The following is a 26,040-nucleotide window of genomic DNA, read 5'->3' as shown; positions in this document are numbered from 1 at the left end:
TCAAAAATCTACTGGAGGCACCAGTAGTTTCCAAAAAGTCGCTGGAGGCTCCAGAACGACTTGAAATCCACCTGCAGTCCACTTCATAGCGTATAGAAATTAATTTGCGGAGTGAATTTCAGTTTCATAACTCCGGATACAATTTTGCGGAAATTTCGAGTTTCAAAAATCTGCAGGAGGCTCCAGTAGTTTCCAAAAAGTCGCTGGAGGCTCCAAAACAACTTTAAATCTACCTGCAGTCAACTTCATAGCGTATTGAAATTAGCTTGCAAAAAGAATTTCGTCTTCATAACTCCCCATGAAATTTTGTGGAAATTTCAAGCTTGAAAACTCCACTGGAGGCTTCAAGAATTTTCAAAAAGTCACTGGAGGCTCCAAAATGACTTAAACACACCAACAGCCGACTTAATAGCATGTTCAAGTTGGTACTGCTGCGTGAATTTCGGATTTCCAACTTCATTTGATGAAATTTTGTGTTATTTTAAGTTTCGAAAATCTGCTGGAGGCTCCAAAACGACCTGTAATTCACCTACAGTCGACTTTAAAGCGTTTTGAAATTATTTTGCAGGGTAAATTTCGGCTTTACAATCACATTTTAATGACATTTTGTGGAAATTTCGAGTTTTAAAACTCTACTGGAGGTTCCAAGAATTTTCAAAAAGTCACTGGAGGCTCCAAAATGACTCGAACACACCAACAATCGACTTAATAGCATGTTACTGCTCAAGTTGGTACTGTTGCGTGAATTTCGAATTTCCAACTTGCATTTGATGAAATTTTGTGGTTATTTCAAGTTTCAAAAATCTGCTGGAGGCTCCAGAACTGCTCAAAATGATTTGAAACTGTTTCCAATCGATTTAACAGGTCCAATTTATGGTATATCTCAAATTTCAACTTTATAGGTCAATTTGGTAAAATTTTGATTTTTTTCTCATTTTTGGCTTAAATTTGATTTTCAAAAATTCACCGAAAATCAAAAAATACACTTTAGCTCTTGAAATTTTGGCTGGTGATAAATTTTTTCATGCTCTTTCGATTTAGCTCTGTTCAGTTCAAAAGATTTCGAGCAAGTTTTAATACGTTGGAAAGCAAAGTCTGCAATTTCAGCTCTTCAAATGGGAGCCATTTTGTTAGTAAGGGCAACTTTTTTTTGGCAAGTGTGCTTTCTTCATTTTAACAGAAAAGCAGTCTGAGAGGATTGGAGGGGGGGGGGGTGGCGATTATTTCTATTGTCGTTTTTCCGGATTAAGAATGATCTACTTGACCGATTAAGTTCACACCATTTTTCTTAAAAATCGATTTCTACCAGTTCGGAATCACCTATTTGATTTCAAAAAGTGACCAAAAAGGGTCCAAAAAAGTTACAAGATGAGAGCAAAACATTTTAATGTAGAAAAAAAATCACAAAAAAAACAGAAAGAATGTTCAAAAAAATGTGCGAGTAAGTAATAATGGAATGCAATTGAGACTTTGACAATTTTAGCAAAAAGGACTTTTTGGCAATTACTGGCAAAAAAACTGGTCTGTACTGAATTTGCTCAAAATCCCACAATTTTTTTTTCTTGTGATGCAGCAAGAGGAATTCTGATCGGATCTAACCAGATCTGATCATACCTACCTGTTTGATTAGATGTCAAATTCACTAGATTGAATTTGATCGTATCAGACTGGTTTGGTCTGATTCGAACATGCCTTGGATCCAATTCAATTTTAGCACATTTTATCACATAAAAGTGTTGACTGGATTAGATCTGTTCAGCCCTGATCAGATCCGATAGATCAGGAAACCCGTTTCAATCTGATCGGAATGATCAGACTGAATCTAACGCTATGCAATCAGATCAAAGTTTGATTGGTCTTATGGTCTATTGAAACCTTATCAGATCCAATGATAGAACTTCAGTCAAATTAGATTTAATCTGGTCTGATCCGGACGTTCCCCGGATCCAATTTGATCTGGAAAGCTCTAATCAGATCAAAGTTTTGATCAGATTTGATTTGTTCGGATCCAATCAAGATCCAGTATTTGCACCTAAGTACACATCAATTGATCTGTTGAACATTTAAAGGCCTTATTTCCTCACAAAATCAAACTAATTTGAGGAGAACGCCGTATAAAAATTCGAAATTTTCTCTTCATCTAGAACAGCTACCTACGTATATAAACAAACTGAAAGCCCATCTCTTCAGCCATATCAGCCAGGTACTCATAAAATATGGCACGACGACGACGCTCGTATCATTAGAAATATGCAACACGACCACAACGACATCGACAAGGCAAACTATAGGAAGTCAGGAAGGAAGCGGACGCCGGAGTTGGCGATGGCGCTCCAGCTCCACTCGACTCGGCGAAATCCCAAGTCGCAATCGTCATCTTGGAAGATGCTGCGCCGCCGGTATCGGGATGAGGTAAGAGCTCGAGCCCGAGCCCGAGCCCGCGTCCGCGGGTTTAAGAAACTCTTAAAAAACATTTTTATTACCTCTGATCCAATGTTCGGCAAGCTTTCTTTAATCTCTTGCACAGCGTTTTGTTAAATGAATACAACAACAAGAGGAAGAAGGAAAGGAACGGAAAGGAACCTTTATAGTATACAGTCGTAGTCTTGGGACGCTGAGCGTCGGTGGAGCGGCGGCGGAGCGGTGGGTCTATACTTCTTTTAGGACATAAAAGCGGTTTTATCTCTCGTCAGCTGGTACTTAGATGACGGAATTTAGGCCTATGCGTTATTTACGGCGTGCGTTAAAGTTCTAAACAATATACTGTGCGCGTATATGGCAGTATTCTCCTCGTTGGTAGGTAAAAGACTTTACTGGCTGAATCTAAAACCGGTATTATGGACTTTTTTTTTTTTTTTTTACAGCGGTTTCGATTTACGCGCCCGCCGTAGCCTCTTATTAGCAAACAAAAAGAAGCTTATGGCTGGCCGAGTTGATATTAAAAACTATAAAGACGTCTTTTATATTCGACCTAGTAAAAGTTTAACTAAATCGGATTAACGACTCAAATGAAAAGCTTTTTCACTCGCGCGTCTATCGAAATCGTAAACGTTTTATTGACCTTTTCCACCGCAACTTTATCTGCCATTTTTATTCGTATACATGTACACTCTGATACGAGTATATTGCCATTGCTACAGCATCCGTCGTCGTCGCAACAATTCCCTACTTCACTTGGTTTATAGATACGAGTACCGAACAAGAATGTAAGCATTATCATCTTTCAAAATCCCTTCATGTACAACGATCTCGGCGATTCGCGATCGGGGCGTCCTCTGCCCGCCTCAAGTCGGTCTTTCCATTTCAGTTGCTTTTACAACCGACGAATATCCCATTCAGCGGTACAGCTACTTACAGCAACGAGTGAAACCAACAATCATGCGAAATTCGATGGCTAGACCGCAAATAAAAATGATAACGTCTTCTGGTTCATGTTTACACTGTAGAATTTCTGATTACCTAAATTGCCAATTGGAACCTTCTTTCTCCTTTATCATAACGAAGAAGGTATGCCAATGGATAGAAGTAACCCCCTCCCCCTCTTATCGACTGGTGGTGGTTTTCAACTGTTCAAGAGCCTACAGTGGATTTTTGGATTTTTCAATTAGGCCTACCTACCTATAAAAAATTTTTATAAAATGAGTGGAAGTGAAATTTAGCATCTATAAACTCGAATTAGCCCTCGTTGTGATTCCTTCGATCGATTTTGGTTTAAAGGGTATTCCCAGGTAAAATAGGCGAAATGACCCGGTTCCCAGATTTGTAAAATTATGATGAATTATTGTTGGGTACCTCCAAAAAATATTTTCGAGCGAAATTTCCGCTCGTCAGCTCACCTCCCTTGGGCAGTATACACAAAAAATGCGGGAAAAACCGATATCCATGAGTAGTGGGGGGAGGGGGGAATTCTGGTACCACGCGGAATGTGTAGGGTAAGCATGGGCCTTTCAACACGATTTTTTTCAAAAATTGTTATCACAGTGGTGGTGGTGAAATTGACAAAAGAAAACTTTGAACCACCATAGCTTCGGATTGAAGGCAGGGTGTCCACAAGCCTGGAAAACTTGGAAATGCCAGGGAATTTGGTCAGTCTGGAAAGTCAGGGAATTTTGTGAAAGGCTACTTCAAACAGATTTTTCCATTTCTCGTAATGAAAAAATTTACCTTCGCTTTGCTCAGGGGTCCTTCCATGTCAACTCAACCAAAACTAGACAGCTAAGCACAGCTTAGCTGCAAAGTGTGCGTAGCTGTATACAGTTGTACAGTTTTAACTGATAGTTTACAAAAAATAATCATATAGGTACTTGTAAATACTGAATAAGATGTGAAAACAAAAATCAGAATAATTATTTAATGCTAAATGTAAACAAAAGTAAATACATATGTTATTTGTGAAAACTGAATAAAATATGAAAAACAAAAATTATAAACAGAAAAAAACAACCTTTGCATTCTAAACACAAACAAAAATTTAGTAAAATATATTAGCAAAGAAGCTAGTACTAGGAACAATAATTTCATGTTCATTCTTCAATGCAAGAATAAAATTTTAGCAAAAAACAGAAATAAGATTTTTGGACAATTTTTAAAGAAAAAAAAATTTAGTAATCAACTTAAAAAAATAATAAAAAACAAATAAAATGAAAATAAAAAGTGTCCCTATATATTGACATTAATTTGGCCTCCATATATAGGCTTGACCTGCCACTACTTATTGGTTTCAATTAGGTATGCCACTACTTGTTGGCTTCATTTGTCCCTATGTATTGACTTTAATTTTGCCTCCACATTGCCACTACTTATTGGCTTCAATTAGGTATGCCACTACTTGTTGGCTTCATTTGTCCCTATGTATTGACTTTAATTTTGCCTCAACATTGCCACTACTTATTGGCTTCAATTAGGTATGCCACTACTTGTTGGCTTTATTTGTCCCTATGTATTGACTTTAATTTTGCCTCAACATTGCCACTACTTATTGGCTTCAATTAGGTATGCCACTACTTGTTGGCTTCATTTATCCCTATGTATTGACTTTAATTTTGCCTCAACATTGCCGCTACTTATTAGCTTCAATTAGGTATGCCACTACTTGTTGGCTTCATTTGTCCCTATGTATTGACTTTAATTTTGCCTCAACATTGCCACTACTTATTAGCTTCAATTAGGTATGCCACTACTTGTTGGCTTCATTTGTCCCTATGTATTGACTTTAATTTTGCCTCAACATTGCCGCTACTTATTAGCTTCAATTAGGTATGCCACTACTTGTTGGCTTCATTTATCCCTATGTATTGACTTTAATTTTGCCTCAACATTGCCGCTACTTATTAGCTTCAATTAGGTATGCCACTACTTGTTGGCTTCATTTGTCCCTATGTATTGACTTTAATTTTGCCTCAACATTGCCATTACTTATTAGCTTCAATTAGGTATGCCACTACTTGTTGGCTTCATTTGTCCCTATGTATTGACTTTAATTTTGCCTCAACATTGCCGCTACTTATTAGCTTCAATTAGGTATGCCACTACTTGTTGGCTTCATTTGTCCCTATGTATTGACTTTAATTTTGCCTCAACATTGCCGCTACTTATTAGCTTCAATTAGGTATGCCACTACTTGTTGGCTTCATTTGTCCCTATGTATTGACTTTAATTTTGCCTCAACATTGCCACTACTTATTAGCTTCAATTAGGTATGCCACTACTTGTTGGCTTCATTTGTCCCTATGTATTGACTTTAATTTTGCCTCAACATTGCCGCTACTTATTAGCTTCAATTAGGTATGCCACTACTTGTTGGCTTCATTTGTCCCTATGTATTGACTTTAATTTTGCCTCAACATTGCCACTACTTATTGGCTTCCAATTAGGTATGCCACTACTTGTTGGCTTCATTTGTCCCTATGTATTGACTTTAATTTTGCCTCCACATTGCCACTACTTATTAGCTTCAATTAGGTATGCCACTACTTGTTGGCTTCATTTGTCCCTATGTATTAAAAAAAAGCACCAGATTAGAAACTCAATTTGAACTAGTCTAAAAAAAAAACAAAAACAAAAATTAAAAAAAAAAAATAAATAATAACACCAGATTAGATTAGAAACTCAATTTAAACTAGCCTGAAAAAAACAAAAATTAAAATTTCAAAAAAAAAAATTATAGATTTGAATTAAAAAAGCACCAGATTAGAAACTCAATTTGAACTAGTCTGAAAAAAACAAAAATTGAAATTTCAAAAAAAAAATAATAGATTTGAATTTAAAAAGCACCAAATTAGAAAGTCAATTTGAACTAGTCTAAACAAAAACAAAAACAAAAAAATTACAAAAAAAAAATAAATAATAACACCAGATTAGATTAGAAACTTAATTTAAACTAGCCTGAAAAAAACAAAAATTAAAATTTCAAAAAAAAAATTATAGATTCACCAAATTAGAAAGTCAATTTGAACTAGTCTAAACAAAAACAAAAACAAAAAAATTACAAAAAAAAAATAATAGATTTGAATTAAAAAAGTACCAAATTAGAAAGTCAATTTGAACTAGTCTAAACAAAAACAAAAACAAAAAAATTACAAAAAAAAATAAATAATAACACCAGATTAGATTAGAAACTCAATTTAAACTAGCCTGAAAAAAACAAAAATTAAAATTTCAAAAAAAAAATTATAGATTTAAAATAGAAAAGCACCAGATTAGAAACTCAATTTAAACTAGTCTGAAAAAAACAAAAATTGAAATTAAAAAAAAAAATAATAGATTTGAATTAAAAAAACACCAAATTAGAAACTCAACTTAAACTAGTCTAAAAAAAACAAAAATCAAAAATTTCAAAAAAAAAATAATAATAACACCAGATTAGGAATTTGAACTAGCCTAAAAAAACAGAAATTAAAAAAATGATAATAATAAAAACAATAATGATGATGTAATAATTACCTGTTTATTTTAACTGCAAAGCTGCAACCATTAAATCAACACAAGAACAATATAGGTAACACTATTCTTAACAGAAGCAAACCATAAACTAGAATGATGTATACTTCACAAGAGTTTCACATAAAATGAACTGCCAATTTGTTTTACTGCCAGAGGTAACCAAATACATTGGAGGGAAACGCCCCACCAAGCCACTCCCACTTGAAATACACAGCTGGCAGACTGGGGGTGTAACAGGGTACAATGCAACGCAGCTGTTTATAAAGTGATGATGGCTGGGGGTATAGCAGGGTACAATGAGCGGCAGGTGGTTTATAAGTCCCCTTTACCATTTTTTAGGAATTTATGCATTAAAATAATGAACTCGATCCGAATTGAATGGAAATACATCTATACCCTCCGTCTTAATGATTCTCAAATGGTGTCCAATAGGTACAAAAAATGGTTGGATAGCTTAAGAGAACATTCAGTTACAATGAAATTTCATTTCTCAAAGCGAAACCAATAGTGTGCTACGCACACTAAAAAGGCGATTATGAAAGTCATGTCTTTCGATTTCGCTCAAATTTTTTTTTACAATATCTACCCACCCAGTAAGTAAGAAAGCCGCAATCAGTTTGGTCCCAGCCCCCTCAGGAGGCGGGTGGGGGGCTTCCATTATTTTTACATTGTCTCGAGTTACTCAACTTCAGCAGCCCATTCCTCCAAAACTATGATACTTTGATCAAAACTGATTTCACAGTTCGAAAGGGCATTGAATTTTGAACTTTTTAAGTATTTTGAAATTTTCAAAAGTTGAAAGTTGAACTTTCAATTTGAAAGTTCAAATTTCAAAATGGCGCTGTAAGCGGGAGCTACCATTTAAAATTTTGAAAAAATTTCCATAGATGTACATTTTGATACTTTTTCGAAATATTTAGGTTTCTAGATGGTACTCGTTGACGGAGGGGGAGCACCTCCACCCCCAATTTTGGGTGAAACTTTCGAAAGAAAATCTGGGGCATGTGATATATCGAATTATATGTTTTCGGCAACGCTGAACACGAACATGACGCCAGATTTTTGATTGGACCCCATCCACGGCCCCCGGCACCTCCCCAAAAGGGGTAAAAATTCAAAAAAGTGTTTTTTTCGTGCGACACATGAAATAGTATGTTTTTTGTAACGCTGAATACGAATATGACGTCAGATTTTCGATTGGACCCCATCCACGGCCCCAAAAAATTTTTTGGACTTTTACCTAATGTGGAAAGTCTTGGGGGCCATGGGTGAAGTCAATTTAAAAAACGATGGATATATTCGTGTTCAGCGATATCTAAAACATACTATTTTATGTGTCACACGAATCAAACCATTTTTTTGACTTTAACCCCCCTTGAGGAGGTGCTGGGGGCCGTGGATAGGGTCCAATCGAAAATCTGACGTCATATTCGTATTCCGCGTTACAAAAAACATACTATTTCATGTGTCGCACGAACAAAACACTTCATTGGAATTTTTACCCCTTTTCGGGAGGTGCCGGGGGCCGTGGATGGGGTCCAATCAAAAATCTGACGTCATATTCGTGTTCAGCGTCACCGAAAACATACAATTCGATATATTACATGCCCCACATTTTCTTTTGAAAGTTTCACCCAAAATTGGGGGTGGGGGTGCTCCCCCTCCGTCAACGAGTGCCATCTCGAAACCTAAATATTTCGAAAAAGTATCAAAATGCACATCTATGGAAACTTTTTCAAAATTTTAAATGGTAGCTCCCGCTTACAGCGCCATTTTGAAATTAGAACTTTCAAATTGAAAGTTCAACTTTCAACTTTTGAAAATTTCAAAATACTTAAAAAGTTCAAAATTCAATGCCCTTTCGAACTGTGAAATCAGTTTTGATCAAAGTATCATAGTTTTGGAAGAATGGGCTGCTGAAGTTGGGTAACTCGAGACAATGTGAAAATAATGGAAGCCCCCCACCCGCCCCCTGGGGGCCAGGACCAAACTGATTGCGGCTTTCTTACTTACTGAGTGGGTAGATATTGTAAAAAAAAATTGAGCGAAATCGAAGGATGTGACCCAAAAACGTTGGTTGAGTTGACATGGAATGACCCGGCAATTTTTTCGCTGATCGGTTTTGTCATAAATAGCCAAATTCCCAGCAAGTCTTGTTTTTTGCAAAAATTGTTGAAGTTTTCCATTTTATCAACTTACAAGTTATGAGTATCATTAATAAATCTTGCTCTTTGCTCTTTAGCGCTAAAATGTTTCGCTTTTTTGATAAAACTGGTCAAGAAGCCCTGCCTTTTACTGAAATTATTGTGGAAGTCTCATTTTCTGTCAAAAATAGTAAAAAGTCTCTTTTAGCGTAAATTGTCAAGAATTTTTTCTTTAATTTTGAGAAAAAAGTGCTAAGAATTGTGTTGTTTTTTGCATCCGAAAACTCACACTCTTTTCCAATAACAGTTCTAATGTGTCGTTTTTTCCAAGAAATTGCTAGAAAAAAACTTTTCTTTTGCTAAAATTGTCAAAAGTCTTGTATTCTGTATTCATTGCCAGAAATCGCCTTTTTTCAATCAAAAAGTTGCCAAATATTTTGTACACAAAAATTGGAAAAAGGAATTGCCAAAATGTCCTGCAAAATAAGAAAAGAAATACGAAAAGGCAAAAAGACAAAAAGACAAAATGACATAAAGATGAAAAGAGGAAAAGACAAAAAGACGAAAAGACGAGAAGACAAAAAGATGAAAAGACGAAAATATGAAAAGACAAAAAGACAAACAGATGAATAGACAAATAGACTACCGTCAGGCGGGGTCGCTTTGATTTTGCGAGGTGACTTTGATAGCGCTTATTTTTCTGTACGTTTTGATCTGTGGAGCAAGTAAAACGTCGAATTACATTTTTTTTTCAAGCGAAGTGGTTACAATTATGTTGAATTGATACAATAACAGTGTTGAGTTGGTAAATAATTATTTTTGTCCCTGCTTTTAATCGAGTTTTTTGAAAGTGGTAATTTTTCAAGATTTTTCATCACTCAACAAAAGTTGATGTTATAGTATTTTCAGATATGTAATAGAACATTGGCTGATAGTCTACCATAAAGCTACACTCCTTGGGAAATATCTCCAAAAATTTCGAGTTTCTAGGTTGAGGTGCCTCCGATCCTTGGCTCATTGTTCTCAGTGAGGATGTTATCGATTTTTCATTTTTGAGGCTAAAAATTTAAGTTTTGAGACTAAAGTGAAAATCAATGCCATTTTCGGATTCAGTGTGAAATTTCATCCCATTTTGATAGGTCGCAAAGGTATTTTATTGAATATCTAAAAATTTTGTTAAAAAACTGAATTTTATAAAAAATTGAGGAAATACAGGGGCTTTTATCGCTTTTTCAATAATATGATGACTTCCTCTCGGCCAAAATTGATGAAATTTTGTATGGTAGGTCTAAACGTGATGAGAAATCATTTTTTGAAAAAAAAAAGTAAGGTGCACCAGGGGAAGTTGGAATTCGGGGTAAGTTAGAAAACTTGCTCTAGCGCCTAGAGGTTTATATCTGGCGAAGTGCCACTAAAGGTGACTTGAGGGTACTACCCCTACTTCATCACGGCATAAAAATTTTCGCGATTCAGTTTCATTTTAGATGTCTTTGGTTCAATTGTATTTTGTTGTTGTTTTGAACTTATTTTGAATTTGGTCTAAAATACAGACTTTCTATTTCTTAGTTTTTCGCATATAGCGGACGAACCGTGCGTCCTAGTGAAAATCTGATGAGAGTGATCTCAAAGAGAATTAAATTCTCTACAATTTTGTTTTTTTGCAATTTTTCTAGGACGCTTCGTTTGTGATCTACGCCTCTGCAAAGTTTAGCCTGTTCTGACTTCCCCCAATTGGGGTAAGTCAGGACAGTTTATATTTTATTCCACTGGGCGAAAGCTACTGTGTCAATCGCGCTCAAATTTTTACCATAGGTTAAGAACCCTTATGGGAACCTACATAATAAATTTGATCCATATTGGTTCATTAGAAGAGGAGTAACAGCTGGTCAAAGTTGAAATTGCGAAAAATCATTCTGACTTGCCCCGGTGCACCTTACCCCTATCAAAGTGACCCCATCTTGTGGGTGACTTTGATACGGCCTTTGAGGGCAATTTTGAGGCACAAAAAAAACAAAAAGGTCATTTGGTGCGTTTTGACGTACTTTACACACTGAGTGGTGCAATTTTTTTGAAAACATCTTTCTACGCCATACAGAACAGAAAACATTTTTTTTTTATCAAAGTGACCCTGCCTGACAGTACCTAATAGATGAAAAGACAAAAAGACCATAAGACAAAAAGACAAAAAGACAAAAAGATGAAAAGACAAAAAGACTTTTCATCATAGGTATGGTAAATGGTTTACCTGGTTAACCATTTGATAACCTCCCATGTAGCACTGATGAGATCGTCTGTGGCCTCTACAAAAGACGTATCAACATGATTTTACATGATTGTTGATTGAAAAAAGTTGGAACATTACCCACAAAGGGGTCAATCTGACTATGTTTAAGGTAATTGATTAAAAATTGACACTATTTTCAAAAACTATGATAAAAATGCTGATGGTCGACGGTCGTCATTGCTGTCTACATTTGTATCTACAGTCATGTGCAAGATTTTGATATATTGTAGATACCTTTGTGGACCGATGATCGATATCAAAATTCAGGCCATGTTGTTGATCTGAAGATGATGTCGACTATAAGATCGACAAAAGCATCTACAAAATTTTGATCTTACATATATAGTTTCTTTTGTCGATCTAATAATTGTCATCAACTTTGGCAACAGCAAGACAACCTGAATTTCAATATTGATTATAGGGTCTACAAAAATAAAGTATCTACAAAATGTCATCATCAAGTAGATACTTCTGTAGATCATGTAATCGACATTAACCATCTGGTTCAGAGATGGGGCGATTCAAAAAAAAATGAATCGGATTCAAATGACGCGATTCGCCCAGAAAACTGAATCTGATTCAAAATTAGCGATTCACTTTTCAAGTGAATCCGATTCTGAATCGCATTCAAAATTGATCCGTGATTCATTTCCGCGATTTGAATCGCCCCATCTCTGATCTGGTTAATATTGGTGAGGAAGTTGATGTTTATTACAGGATCTATAAAATATTTTTAGAAATTTTGAAGTATTGCCGACTCATCTGTCGATGTCTAAGTCGACAATACAATAAGAAAAATTTTCCAAGTCCAGAATAAGATGGACTGGATATTCTTTTAAGGCCTCTCCACTCAACAGCGACAATGGTCTAGTGGTTGAAGAACGTGACAGAAGTGTGTGGCAACCCAGGTTCAATCCCTACCCAAGGCAACTTTTTTCTTTCAAAAATTTTTTTTAGGGTAAAATATTTTTGAGAATAATTTTACTTGAATCAAAAAAAGAGTTTTGGGCACATTTCACACATTTTTAATCAAAATTTGCTTCTTTTAGACTCAAAAAAATGACACCAATGTCAATACCTTGTCGAGACAAAAAATGAAGGGAGACAACAGTTAATTTTGATATCAACTTCTCACTCATCATTTATCGACATTGGTGTCAACAAATGTCGCGTCGACAAGTGACGGATTAGAGATCTCATCTTTTCCATCGACTTTGGCATCGCTTGTGCTACGCGGCCACACGGGCTATGATATTTTAAAAACTGTGGGTATTTTTTCAGTAGGGCGGAAGGATGGAAAGACAGAAAGATTGAATGAAAGAATGAATTAATAAAAACATAAAATAAAATAAAATTTCAGCATTCAGTTCAGTTTAGTAGGTATTCTGTCCAGTTCATCATTCGTTTCAAGTTCCAATGAAAAATGTTTGAGGGTTCAAATAAAAATTAAAAAAAAATTTTGAGCTCAGCACGTTAAAATCTTGAGTTTTTCCACTACCCTATTGAGCACACAGTCATGCTTGAAAAAAAAAGGTCACAACAACTGTAGATCTACTAATGATTTGACACCCCCCTCCCATTAACGTGTGTAATTCATTTTTTGAGAATCTGGAAAATTTGAGAAATTGGTCTGGAAAACCTGGAAAAGTCAGAGAAAATCATTTCCAGAAATGAGTGGACATTCTGGGTGGGTTGGGCACCAAAACTGTTTTCGCCAAAATGTGTCTTTTTACCAGTACGTTTTTCCCAAATTGATTAAAAATCTTGCTTTTTTGCCTAACCATTTCCTAAAGGTCTCCTTCTGTTCAAAACCATTTTTAGTGCTCTACTGCTGAACGGTTGAAAATTTGCAAATCGCTAAATTGAACTCTATTTCAAAACCATCGAGTACATTATCGTTGAAAAATGTCCAATTGTCCATCCTCTAAAAAAATTACTGATTTTCAAACTCTCAATTTGCCAAATATGGCCGCGTTCTTCCCAAAAATTCGAGCTTCGAAAAATCAGATCCGGATATGTCGAGTGATTCCCAGACCCACCAGTAATCCGAGATCATCGCACTTCGTGCAGCATTTCTATGGGAAAACCAGCGATTTCGCAATCATTTACAAAAATATACAGCGATTTTCAAGTTCAGTCATTCAACGCCAGACCTCCCGTGAGAAGTACCTAATACAAATAAATAAATTACCTAAATATGTATTATACATAGTTGCATTTGCGTATTTATGTATACTTACCATACCAATGTTTTATGTACATAGACTGACACAGTCGCATTATACGAGTAGTATACGTCGTACCTAGACTAGATGTCTACCAAGTAAATGTTGAACAATTATCACCTATCAACGCCTACCAACACAGAGCCTACAGGTACACTTAAAGATCACATTCATACAGTGTGTACTGTGTACATTACACACCATAAGTATGCAATCTGCGTAGAGTATGCTATAATCAGTCCAACACTTGGTTTTGTTTTTTAAAATGCTTCTTCCCCTTTGCGGCTGAATGACGCAGCAAGGCCATTCGTATCTTAATAGGTAACACCTTGAGTAAATAGAAGAGTAAATATGTAACTGAATATACCGAAGAGCTGAAAAACAAAAAAATTAAATTCAAAAATAGAAAGTAGAAAATATCTGGATAAGTGACTGGAGTTTGGAACTGGCTCAGTTCGGGAGGTGTTCGCGACTTGTAAGAACGAAAAAAAAACCTTTTTATGATTGGCTACGTCAGCATCACGTGAGAAAATTGGTAAAAATATTCGCTCTATTATTTAAATTGCCAGTTTGCCACAAAATTACGAATGCACGAGGGAGGAATAAGTAGGTAGGTAGGTACCTATACATTATGCACCATTCTGGCAGGTACCTTTACATATGCAATACATTGTCGGATTAGTATTGAAAATTCATTATAGATAAATCCGCAGGAAGTTGTAAAACTCGGCTATTATTGGTACTCGTAGACTCGTAGTATGTATCGTACGAAAGCGCAGCAGCTCACCGTACCGTTATTCAAGATCTGTCTTTCGTAATCTTCGCAATTTCTCTCTCCTTTTGCTTTTGCTTGGCTTGCGAGACGAACGCCAGATCCGCGCCGCGGTCCGACAACGACAGAAAAAGCCGGATACAGAAACGATATTAAAGCTTTAAGTGCGGCAGTATACTTTTAACTTTGTTGCGAGCAAGGTAGACAAGCAACATGGGCAATTGGTTTGCTAATTTTATGAGAGTACTTCGTATTGTTTGCAGATGAATTGAATAGTTTTACCTTATTTGGAAATAGTCTATCAAAGCGTACCAAAAAGGTCACATAGGCTGCATATTATTTCTCAGCATTGGAACGTAAAACAACTCGCAATTTTGCTATTCTTTTTGCCAATGTGTCATTTATCTGTTTTGAGTTAGGTAGCCTTCTAGATTGTTTTTAGAATGAAATCGAAAACTCGTAAATATTATGGATTTTTTTTGGGAGAGGGATGTGCCAAAGTAAGTGGCAGAAATTTTTTTTGATCGAATGAAGAGGAATCCAAAGAGGCGAATCCTCGATGCCGAAATTCATTTTCTTTTTCTCACGAAAAAAATTTAAATTCGATCAAATTAAGGTAAAAAGGCTGAAATTAAGTTTGTAGATACCATATTTTTGACCTCTCGAGTCCATTGGTGGTGGTTTCAAATCATTTTGAGACCTTGAGCAAATTTTAGGATTCCCCAATTTGGCAGTTTTCGAGAAAATACCGTAAGGGTATAAAACAAATTTCAACGTTTTTGGAGGGGGAGGGGTGTTTGAAATCGGGGTTTGCAATTTTCGTGAATTTTGTAAAATTTAAAACTGAATTTTTAAGGTGAAAGTTCAACTTTTTGTGATAAAGATTTTTGTGCAGAAGTCGAAAGCTACAGTTTTAAAATTTGAAAAATTTATTTTGAAGATCTTTTTTTCCACTTTATGTATGTATGTACTTCGAACAAACCAATTAAAAAAATGTAACATGAGCCATAAAATTTTTGATCAAAATCCAAAAATGTTTCAAAATTCGAAAAAAAAATCTTGCATTTTCCTAAAATTATCAAAATTGTCAAAATTTTGCATTTCGTAAAAATTGACAAAAATTCTCACTTTTTAGCAAGTTTGCTAATTCTTATCGCTTTTTCAGCAGTAATTGGCAAAAATTAGCAAATAGGCGAAAAAAATAAAAAATTTTTGAGAATAATTTTCAAAAATTGCTACTTTGCTGAAATTGTCCTACCTACTCTTGCTCTATGACGAGAATTCTCTTTTTTTTTACCAAAAGTAGCCTACTAGAGGTTTTCAATTTTTTTTTCAAAAATTACCCAATATTCCAGCTTTTTTGTCAAAAATTGCTGAAAATGATCACCTTTTTGCCAATAATTTTCAAAAATTCTACTTTTTGCTAAAATTATCAAAGTCTTGCTTTTCACCTAAACTTTTTAAAAATCCTCGCATTTTATGATTTGATCAAAAATGGTGACAATTCCAAAAAGTCTCTTTTTTCCAAAATTGTTCATAAAGCCTTTTTTTTGTTAAAATGTCGCTTTCACCACAAATTTTTAAAAATCCTCGCTTTAGCAAAAATGGCTAAAAATTAATTTTTTTGGCCTAATGGAATCAGGTACAAAAAGTCTCAATTGGTATAGTTTGCCAAAAATGCAAAAATTTCACAAAGTCTCACTTTTTTCAAAATTGTCCAGAAGGACCCTTTTTTTTGTTAAAATTTCGCTTTTCACCAAAAATTTTCAAAAATTATTGCATTTTAGCAAAACTGCTGAAAATTATTTTTTGCCTAGTTGTCAAAAAGTCGTAAAATAAATGACTCTACATTCGATTTTAATTTAACGATGTTCTGTTTTTTTTCTGTAATTCTTTATTTTTGGTTGGCAATCCGGAGGGCCTGGGTTCGATTCCCAGGCTGGGCACGAATTTTTCGTACGTTAGATGCATTAGAAAACAGGTCAATTATAGGTCAGTAAAAGAAAAGAGACTTCTTCTTATTTGAATTATCTCCTGGCCTAAAAGTAATTTCCTTGCAGGTTGCCTACCTGTACTTAGTAGGATTTGTGTATTCGGCACATACAAAAAACCTCCGATGTACCTAGTCTTTGTACTGGTCTCGGAAACGTACCTTGTTTGATAATGCATCTAAAACGGCGATTAATCTCGTTGCCTCAGTGGTGTAGTGGAATGCACGCTGGACCGGCAATCCGGAGGGCCTGGGTTCGATTCCCAGGCTGGGCACGAATTTTTCGTACGTTAGATGCATTAGAAAACAGGTCAATTATAGGTCAGTAAAAGAAAAGAGACTTCTTCTTATTTGAATTGATTCGTATTAGTGACTCATTCGCGAGCGAATCGATTCATTTGCTCAATTTTTGGTGAATTATTATTTATTCACGAACGAATTGAATTATTTTTTGTGAATCATTCGCGAACGAATTGATTCGTGTAAGTGACTCGTTCGCGAACGAATCGGTTCGTATAAGTGACTCGTTCGCGAACGAATCGGTTCGTATAAGTGACTCGTTCGCGAACGAATCGATTCATTTACTCTATTTGTGATGAATCATTCTCGAACGAATTGATTCGTAGGAGTGACTCATTCGCGACCGAATCGATTCATTTGCTCAATTTTTGGTGAATCATTAACACACGAATTGAATTATTTTTTGTGAATCATTCGCGAACGAATTGATTCGTATAATTGACTCGTTCGCGAACGAATCGATTCGTTTAAGTGACTCGTTCGCGAACGAATCGGTTCGTATAAGTGACTCGTTCGCGAACGAATCGGTTTGTATAAGTGACTCGTTCGCGAATGAATTGATTCATTTATTCTATTTGTGATGAATCATTCTCGAACGAATTGATTCGTAGAAGTGACTCATTCGCGACCAAATCGATTCATTTGCTCAATTTTTGGTGAATCATTAACGAACGAATTGAATTATTTTTTTATGAATCATTCGCGAACGAATTGATTCGTATAAGTGAATCATTCGCGAACGAATTGATTTGTATAAGTGTCTCGTTCGCAAACGAATCGATTCATTAGATCAATTTTTAGTGATTCATTCATGAACAAATTGAATAATTTTTCAATTCTAGTGAATCATTCGCGAACGAATTGATTTGTATAAGTGAATCATTCGCGAACAAATTGATTCATTTACTCTATTTGTGATGAATCATTCTCGAACGAATTGATTCGTAGGGGTGACTCATTCGCGACCGAAACGATTCATTTGCTCAATTTTTGGTGAATCATTAACGAACGAATTGAATTATTTTTTTGTGAATCATTCGCGAACGAATTGATTCGTATAAGTGAATCATTCGCGAACGAATTGATTCGTATAAGTGAATCATTTGCGAATGAATTTATTCGTATAAATCAATAAATAAATGACTCATTCGCGAACGAATTGATTCATAAATTGAAGAATTGATCATTTCGTTGGCGAATGGTTCTTTCAAAAAATTGATCATTTCGTTCATGAATGATTCACCAAAAATTGAGGGTCGTACATACATATTAGTACTTTGTAGGAATGTGAATTTGTTTATGGTAATTTTAGAATAATGTTTGTCGTATCATGAATTTTAAAATACATTTTTTTGGTGATTAATTTCATTTTTTTTTAAATTATAATTTTTTCGTGATAATTGTTTTATGTTTTGTAATAATAAAATGTTGATTGGTATTTTCCACGGTGATTTTGATGCGTTATTAGAATTTGATTTTCGATTTGGGTAATTTCAATTTTTTGGTAGAAAAAATAAATGTTTTTGTGTTTGATTCTCAATGCGTTTATTAGAGTTGAATTTGATGACTTGTTTTTTGCTGGTGTGGAGGAGGATTCCAAGGTTATTTTTTGTGATGGATCAATTTTTTATGTTGCTTTCAAATGTGTTTTTTTTTAGCGTTGAATTTGATGAATATTTTGATGAATTTTCTTGTGACGGCCATTTTATTTATTAATTTTAAAAAATTTTCACATTTACTCAAAGAAAACATTTGCTACAAGTGCCAGTGCCTGAATCTGGTACATTTACAAGATTCCTATTACCTACGATATCATTACGACACAGCTTGACGGTCTAAAAATGCCTATAGGCTACACATAAACGTCCCATATACTCGAATAAATAATATACTCGTCATACTAGTACTTGTACTTATCGTACGTACGTACGTTGCGGTACACGATGGCTTATATACGTATATGTATATATTACATACCTACTTGTAGGCATACGTAGGTACTTACAAAGTATACGTATACGAGTAAATCGTTGAAAATAAGCACGCGTTTTGTTGTCGCATGTATATGTGTACGTAGATGCGGTTCTTTTAAATTAGCTATTGTTTTCTCTAATATTAAAAGGGTGGAACAGAATTTACGTAAGGGTACCTAAACCTACTACACGTTCGCATATTTGTATTGAAGAGAGCATTAATATCCCAACCAGAGTACCTAGCGCGGTTTCCTCTGTATCCCTCTTTCTGTTTAATTTTTCTTTTTTTTTTTTCGTTTCGTTTTGTTTTGTTTCTTTTATATAGTATACGCGAAACAACAACGACGACGACAGGCAGACATTTTAAAAAACGGGGTTTCGACGAAGCACAATTAAGGCGGGGACTTTACATCTCTACTCGTATTACTTACTTACTTATACTTATTTATTTAATACGGCTTATTTTCCAAGCGCCATGTTCTTTTTGCCATTTGCCATTGGTGACATGTCGTTGTCGTTTTCGAGAGTTGGACATTTGCTCGGCATTTGCAACCATTCTAGTATGCACTTCGAATCTAATCGTAATCCTTGAAGCATGCGACCGCCTACGTAAACCTATACTACATATGAGTGCGTGCACAACTTTCAAATCTTCGAGAGCATTAATTAGAGCTTGGTGGGAGGGGGCATTTATACAGTTGATCGACTTCAATCGAGTTGAAATTTGGTCTCTTGAATGAGAATGTTACCCACGTCTCTCAAATAGATTTTGAATCACTCGAGTTGATTTTTTGATTCACTGGACTGAAGTGTCCAGAAAAAGCTGAAAGCTGCAGATCAACTTGAAATCTCCTTCGATTGATTACAAAAGTCTTTCTATTTCAATTGGATCAAAGTTCGGTACTTTTCTGTTAAATTGAGCCAAAAAATTCTGGAAAATTTGAAGAAAAATATGAACGCATGAAATTTGTCGATATTATTGAAAGCTGTTTCAATTTCACAAAGTAAGGTATTTGATTTGATCTCGATGCCCAAAATTTTTCTGCTCCTCTTACAGGGATACGTTCCTCTAGATATAAAAAAGTTACGATTGCGGGACATAATAAATTTTGGCACTTGGCAAGAGGAAAGAAAAAGAAACACAGCGATAAGTGCGCGTTAAAACGGCAGATGACGTTAGACAGACATCGCGATCGGGTTGTAAATGATTTCAAAATTCAAATGGAATACCTATGGAAAAATGTAAGACATCTAGCTTCTAGGTAACGTGTGAGAGGCGTGATTGAATCTATTAAATAAAACGCGAGCGTCAATAGTATATAAACTTTTACTAGGACCAGCAGTTGCATTATAGCATACATTGTAAACAAACAAGACATATAGACAGTCGGTGAGGCGCTTGCCGCTCGTGCTCTACAAGTTATACACTATACACCTAATTCTAGCATAGTCAAACATCAATTATCGCCTCTCATTTCCAGATACGTACGAGTACATTCGTGCAAATGGGTATCTATCGTCGCTACGTGATGCATTTCCTCCGCACTTACTTACACGCAGCCATAAAACCATAAGTACCTGCCGACCAATGTAGATAAATTAAATTTTGTTTTGAAAAAGCCCTTCGACGAACGCGAAAAATGAACACCAGATTTGTACAACGAAAACGTTAAAATCGAAGAAGGGCTCGAGAAGAGAATATAACCATGAAAAATATGGCTTTCTTGTACGTATTATTCAAAAATTAACGAAAATTTTTCGAAAACGAACCGGAATTTGAAAAGTTGCCATCTCTTTTTTCTCACTGGGTTGATTTTCAAAATAAAATTTGAATTTTTATTAATGCCATGTCCTACTCTAAGGTGGATCGTATAAAAAAAGGTCTCTAGATCAGCAGAAACCTTGATTCTGAGTTGAAAGTTACTCAAAATTTGTTTAGCCCCGGAGGTGCCCCTGAAGGGGAGATATAAGCCCTCAAAGAGAAGCCTCCTCCCAAGTCTGTTTTGGGAAAAATTCTACGGTTCGAAGAAAAAATAGCACAGTCCCAAATGAAGCTATTGACAGACCGCTGTTAGAGTTCAGAGTGGTTAAAAATTTGCAAATCGCATAATTTTTGGAAAAATTCGTATTTTTAAAAATATAAGTCGAGTGGCACCTTTTTTCAACAGCTTCTAAAATTATGATTTAATTTTGGGCTCAAAATTATTCCAAAATGCTCAAAAAGTTTTGTAATGGAAATTTTTGATATTATGCCAAAACTGTTGCCTATTTTGATACGTCACGTGACGATTTTTTCGAAATTCCCCTCCTCCCCCCCTCCATCAAGACCCAATTTTGGGCTGAAAATTCTTCAAAGGCGCCCAAAAAACGGTTTGATGGAATTTTTGATTTCCTGTTGAAACTTATAACATAACCCATTTCAATTGGTCCCATAGCACTTTTTTATGAAAGCCTTAAAATGGTGATCAAATTTTAGGCACAAAGTTGTTCAGAAAATCTCAAAAGTTTTTGTAGAAAATTTTGATTTTCTGCCAACATTTTTATTTCTTTGTTTGCTTGCGTGACACAATTTTCCAAGAACTCCCTAAAATCATGAACCAAAAATGTTGATGATCGATCAGATGTGATGTGATCAGATGTAATAAGTGTTGAAAATAATGTAAAATAGCGTCATTATCGGGAATTGTTTAATTCGTCGAAGAATTACGGGTATTTACGACGAATTAAACTATTACCGATGATGACGCTATTTTACATTATTTTTAACGCTTTCCCCAATTTAAGAATTATTGAGCAATAATTTAAAAAGCTCTTCGGATCAAACATGAAGAATGTCAATCATGTTTTCTCGAATTCGGTGGATGTTAATGATGCTTCGTTAGTGGCGATGACTCGGATAAGCAACTCGATCAGCTACCTGGACCCACAATATCGCTGCATCAGCATTTTCGATAGGTATGCCAGTTGTCGAGTAATACGTCCTCAGACATCCAGCAAAATCAACATTGCTGGAACAAATCAGCTGTCTATGGATCGTACTGGACAAGTATAGACACTGGACCTGCGTATAAGACAACCAACTGCAGGCTGAGGGGAACGGAAATGGTAAAGAAAACTTGTGTAACGCAAATTTATCCTGCTGGGTGCTCTTGGCAGCAGTGTTGCCACAGAAAATTTTTCAAAAGTTCCGAAAAATGTTCCAAAATTCAACAAAAAGTTCCGTTTTTTTAAAACATGATTTTATACAAAATTTCAATGTTTTTTGCTGAAAGGGGGGGGGGTGGCCTATCAGTGACGCAGCCAGGATTATCTCAAGGAGGGGGCAATTTTTACTTAGGCGTGAAAAATCGAAATTAAGCGTAATTTTCTGGAAAGTTGTCGTCATGTGTGATGATTATATGAAAATGAAGGCAAAATTACAGCTCGAGCGCGAAGCGAGAGTAAAAATTTTTAGAAAAAATGGGTTCAAACAACAGAAAAACGTCCATTTTTGCATGTTTTACTACAAGTTCCGAAAAAAAGTTCCGGGGAATGAAAAAATTCCCAAATAGTTCTCCAAAAGGAAAAGTTCCGGTCAGGGCTTCAAACCCGTACCCGTACCCGTACCCGTACCCGTACCCGTACCCGTACCCGAATACCCGAATACCCGAACAAAAATCCATAAATTTCTGTACCCGAACCCGTACCCGTACCCGAAAAAATAAAACAAGGAATACCTGTACCCGAACCCGTACCCGATTAAACTATTTTGAACCCGAATACCCGATAGATCGGGTATTTTTTCGGGTATTTCATCAAAATTGTATCAAAAATGGCGAAAATTGAAGAAAATCCCATACCCGTACCCGATACCCGTACCCGAAAAATTTTCTGTACCCGTACCCGATACCCGTACCCGATCCTCTGAAAAAATTTTCTGTACCCGTACCCGATACCCGTACCCGAAAACGTTCGGGTTTGAAGCCCTGGTTCCGGTCAATGTTCCGACAGCCCTGAAAAGTTCCACAAAACAGAACTTGTTCCGGAATTTGGCAACACTGCTTGGCAGCGCTGTACTAAAGCTCTTTAATACAAGTATGGAAATAGATTATGCTCTCAAGAAAGTCTTAGCATTTTACGTATGTATTACGTACTGCGCATGGCAGGTTGGTGTCGTCACGCGGTGGAGGTGGGTGGAGCAACCAATGGGGCGCAACGTTGTACGTGAACAGCTGATTTGATGCTTGCTCGCGCACTGCGCAGTATGTAAAACTTATGTAAAATCCTATGACTTTCTTAAGAGTATAATCTATTTCCATACTTGTATTAAAGAGCTTTACGCTGTACTTCAATTTTGCAGGCAACAGAGAGAAGGGAGGGTTGTGTAGTCCGCGAGGTACTGCTGACTGCGCGCGCAGCCAGGAGTTCCTTCTGGACTACACAACCCTCCCTTTTCCCTGTTGCCTGCAAAATTGAAGTACAGCGCTGCCAAGATCACCCAGCGGGATAAATTGGCGTTACACAGGATATTTTGCCAAGATGGCTGCCAGTTGGTTGTCTTATACGCAGGTCCAGTGTCTATATGGACAAGTAACGAATTAGGAGTTTCAGACAGACGATGTCTTCGATGGTTAGATTTCCCAGAGATCTCAATAACATGCTGGCTATGTTGAGGCATGTGTCTCTGGCAACATACAGCAGATCATGTACTGCTGCTTGATGATCGATAGGGAACATCAGACGTATCAAAGTCTGACTGCTTTCCCCGAGGTCTAAAACCTACATTTGGCGCGTCGTTAGCGGCTATGGATTTCTTCGAAGTAAGTATCCATAGGGGTTTTCCATTTGGAATGGTCTTGGCTTCAAACAGTTTCCGCGTATGATTTTGGTGAAGCTTCAAATTCAGACATGAAAATCTTGATTTCAACGCAATTATGTAGTGAGATTGTTGGGAATCGGAGATCTTTTTGGCGTCGATTTGGTCGAAGATTTTGGAGTAACAGGTGAAACATTTTTAAAACACGAATTTATCCAAAAAATCGATTTCCAAATATAATCAACCATTCAGAAGAGGCGCAGAATCTCAAATATTTTCATTTCCTGGAACTGGGGCTTTTCCCCAAAAGCAGATTGGGTAGCAACAGAAAGCGAAATAACAAGACTCGGCAAAATATAGCAAAAATTGAAAAAATGTTGATAAATCTCGCAATTTCCAAAAAATGGACAAAACTGAACTAAGTACATGTGTAAAAATTATTGGAAAATGAAAAAAATAGCATAAAAATAGTTTAAAATTTACAAAAAAAAATTTTAATGTACATAAAATATTAAAAATTGTTGAAAATATTGGAATACTTCCGAAATTTTAAATAAAATTGTATTGACTTTGGTAATTGATTACTTCCAAGTAAGGAGGTTTTTTCTTAAAGAGAACATCATTTTAAAAAAACTCTGAAAGGAGATTAAATTTTTTTTTAAATCTTAATTTATCCAAGTTTTTTTAGAATAAAAAAAATTATCTAGAAGTATTCTACTCAGAGATGAAAAATTTTCAAATAATTTGTTCCTACAGACATCAATTTTATTTTTCATCATTTTCAAAAAAATTTTACTTTTAAATCAGTCTTTTTTTGTCTTTTTGAAAATGTGGCTATTCAGAGGTACTCTGCCTAGAAATCGCACCTCGGGAGTTATAAGGTCACATCTCAAAAAAGTGAAATTTTACAGGAGAGTGATTTTCTTTTTTTTAAAACTTGATTCATTATTTTTATCAACTTATAATTAATTGTGAGGAATGAATAGCACCTCATTTTAAAGATATGGTATCCTACCTTCATTTAGCATAAGAACACTTTGAAAAATAAAATCTTAAAGAGGAAATATTTCAATGTTTGGAAAACATTTTGAGTTATAACCTTTCATTAAAGTTGATGTGGAGGCGAAAGGAAGCGTCCAAAAAAAATTTCATGATAACAAAGTTGTAGAGAATTAAATTTCCAATCGACATAATGCCGTTAGTTTTTTTTTAGAGTGCTTAGTTTTTGAGTTTTTCTCAAAAAACTAAAATTTCATGATATGTGCAAATTCATTTTTCTGAAAAGTGATCAATTTAAAAAAATTTTTCCATTTGGTACAAACCAATAAAAAATGCACTCCTTGTGACTATTTCTAACTGACAAACATTCAAAACAATCAAAACTATTTGTTAACACTTTGTATGTACAAAATTTGCTCAAAAAAGGTGGAGTTTTTTGAGATGTACCCTTATAACTCCAAACATCTTGCAATGTTGTTGAGATTTTGAGTTAGGCGTTTTGCGTTTTTTACAAGATCTAGATAATGTTCCCAACTCAAAGTGTAATTTTTGGTCGAGGAGGGTCATACAAACCCCAAAAATGCAAAAACATCAAAATCAATTTTTTTTGAGATGTGACCTTATTACTCCTGAGGTACGAAATAAAGATATGAGTTCTCTGAGATTTTGAATATTCATAAATACGATAGTAAATCGTGGTATTTGTGTAGTAAATCACGACGTATCTATAGTTTCGATTGTTATTAGATCTGTCCAATCTTTATTACGATCTTATAGTAAATTCTTCAACCACAATTGGTACCTAATTTCGGTGTTCTAAATTCTAAGGCCAAGAGGAGGGTTGAACTCATAAATAAATTGATTAAAATCAGGCTCGTCGATTAAAATCATTCATTACTTAATTAATATGCCATTAATCGGTTAGCTTGAAAAAGCTATAAACATTAAAAAATCTAATCGTCTATAACGGCATTGGTTATAACACTAATTAATGAGCTATCGTCATTCTCAGAATACGTTACACATTATCGAATGTGTGAGAATCGATACAGCGTGTCTAAATCGTTGAAAAACGTACATTATTTTTCAAAAATAAAATAGGTAGGTAAAATATTCTCGAGGTGGTCTCACAGATACATACGATAGTGATGTATAGATGAAGATACAGGCAGGTAGTCCAGGTACGCCTAATTTACTAAGAGTAAGACCTACAGACACACAATACTATACTCGTACACATTCATGCACATCTACTCGTATTCTTCATCGGAGCAAGCAAGAGCAAGGTACTACCATTACCATTGATGGATGATACGATATTTCTTCTTCTCAGATGCGGTTTTCTCTTTCTGCTTTTGTTTTTCCATTTGTTAATTACAGTGCACGACGGTGTCGGTGTGCGGGTGAAACGGAAATTATCTTTTAATTTGTATTCGCGTACCTACTCCTAGGTATATACCACGCCTTTGCCGCGGTGAATTCAAAAACGATGCGATGCAACGGACGAACGCCTCCTCTAATAAGTAGACTAATTATTAGACCGTTGATTTTAAACCGTTTAGCCGCACTGTGGCGTAATTAAAGTGCCTAATGGCTAACAGTCTTAAATATACCTA

At 35.5% G+C, this 26,040-nt stretch overlaps 1 protein-coding gene and 1 non-coding gene across 2 annotated transcripts in view; both read left to right on the top strand.

Moving 5' to 3' along the window:
• The window catches only part of LOC135843406 (protein Wnt-7b-like), a 63,270-nt gene that overhangs the window by 24,352 nt on the left and 12,878 nt on the right, over window positions 1–26,040 (top strand). The gene's annotated exons all lie outside the window — the stretch shown is intronic.
• Window positions 16,559–16,633, top strand: TRNAA-GGC (transfer RNA alanine (anticodon GGC)). Its single transcript has one exon. It is a non-coding gene; the product is annotated as a tRNA-Ala (tRNA).

The sequence above is a fragment of the Planococcus citri genome, chromosome 4 (assembly GCF_950023065.1).
Source record: "Planococcus citri chromosome 4, ihPlaCitr1.1, whole genome shotgun sequence".
NCBI lineage: Eukaryota > Metazoa > Arthropoda > Insecta > Hemiptera > Pseudococcidae > Planococcus > Planococcus citri.
The sequence above is the reverse complement of the archived record's forward strand: the minus strand, read 5'-3'. Positions and strand labels throughout refer to the sequence as shown.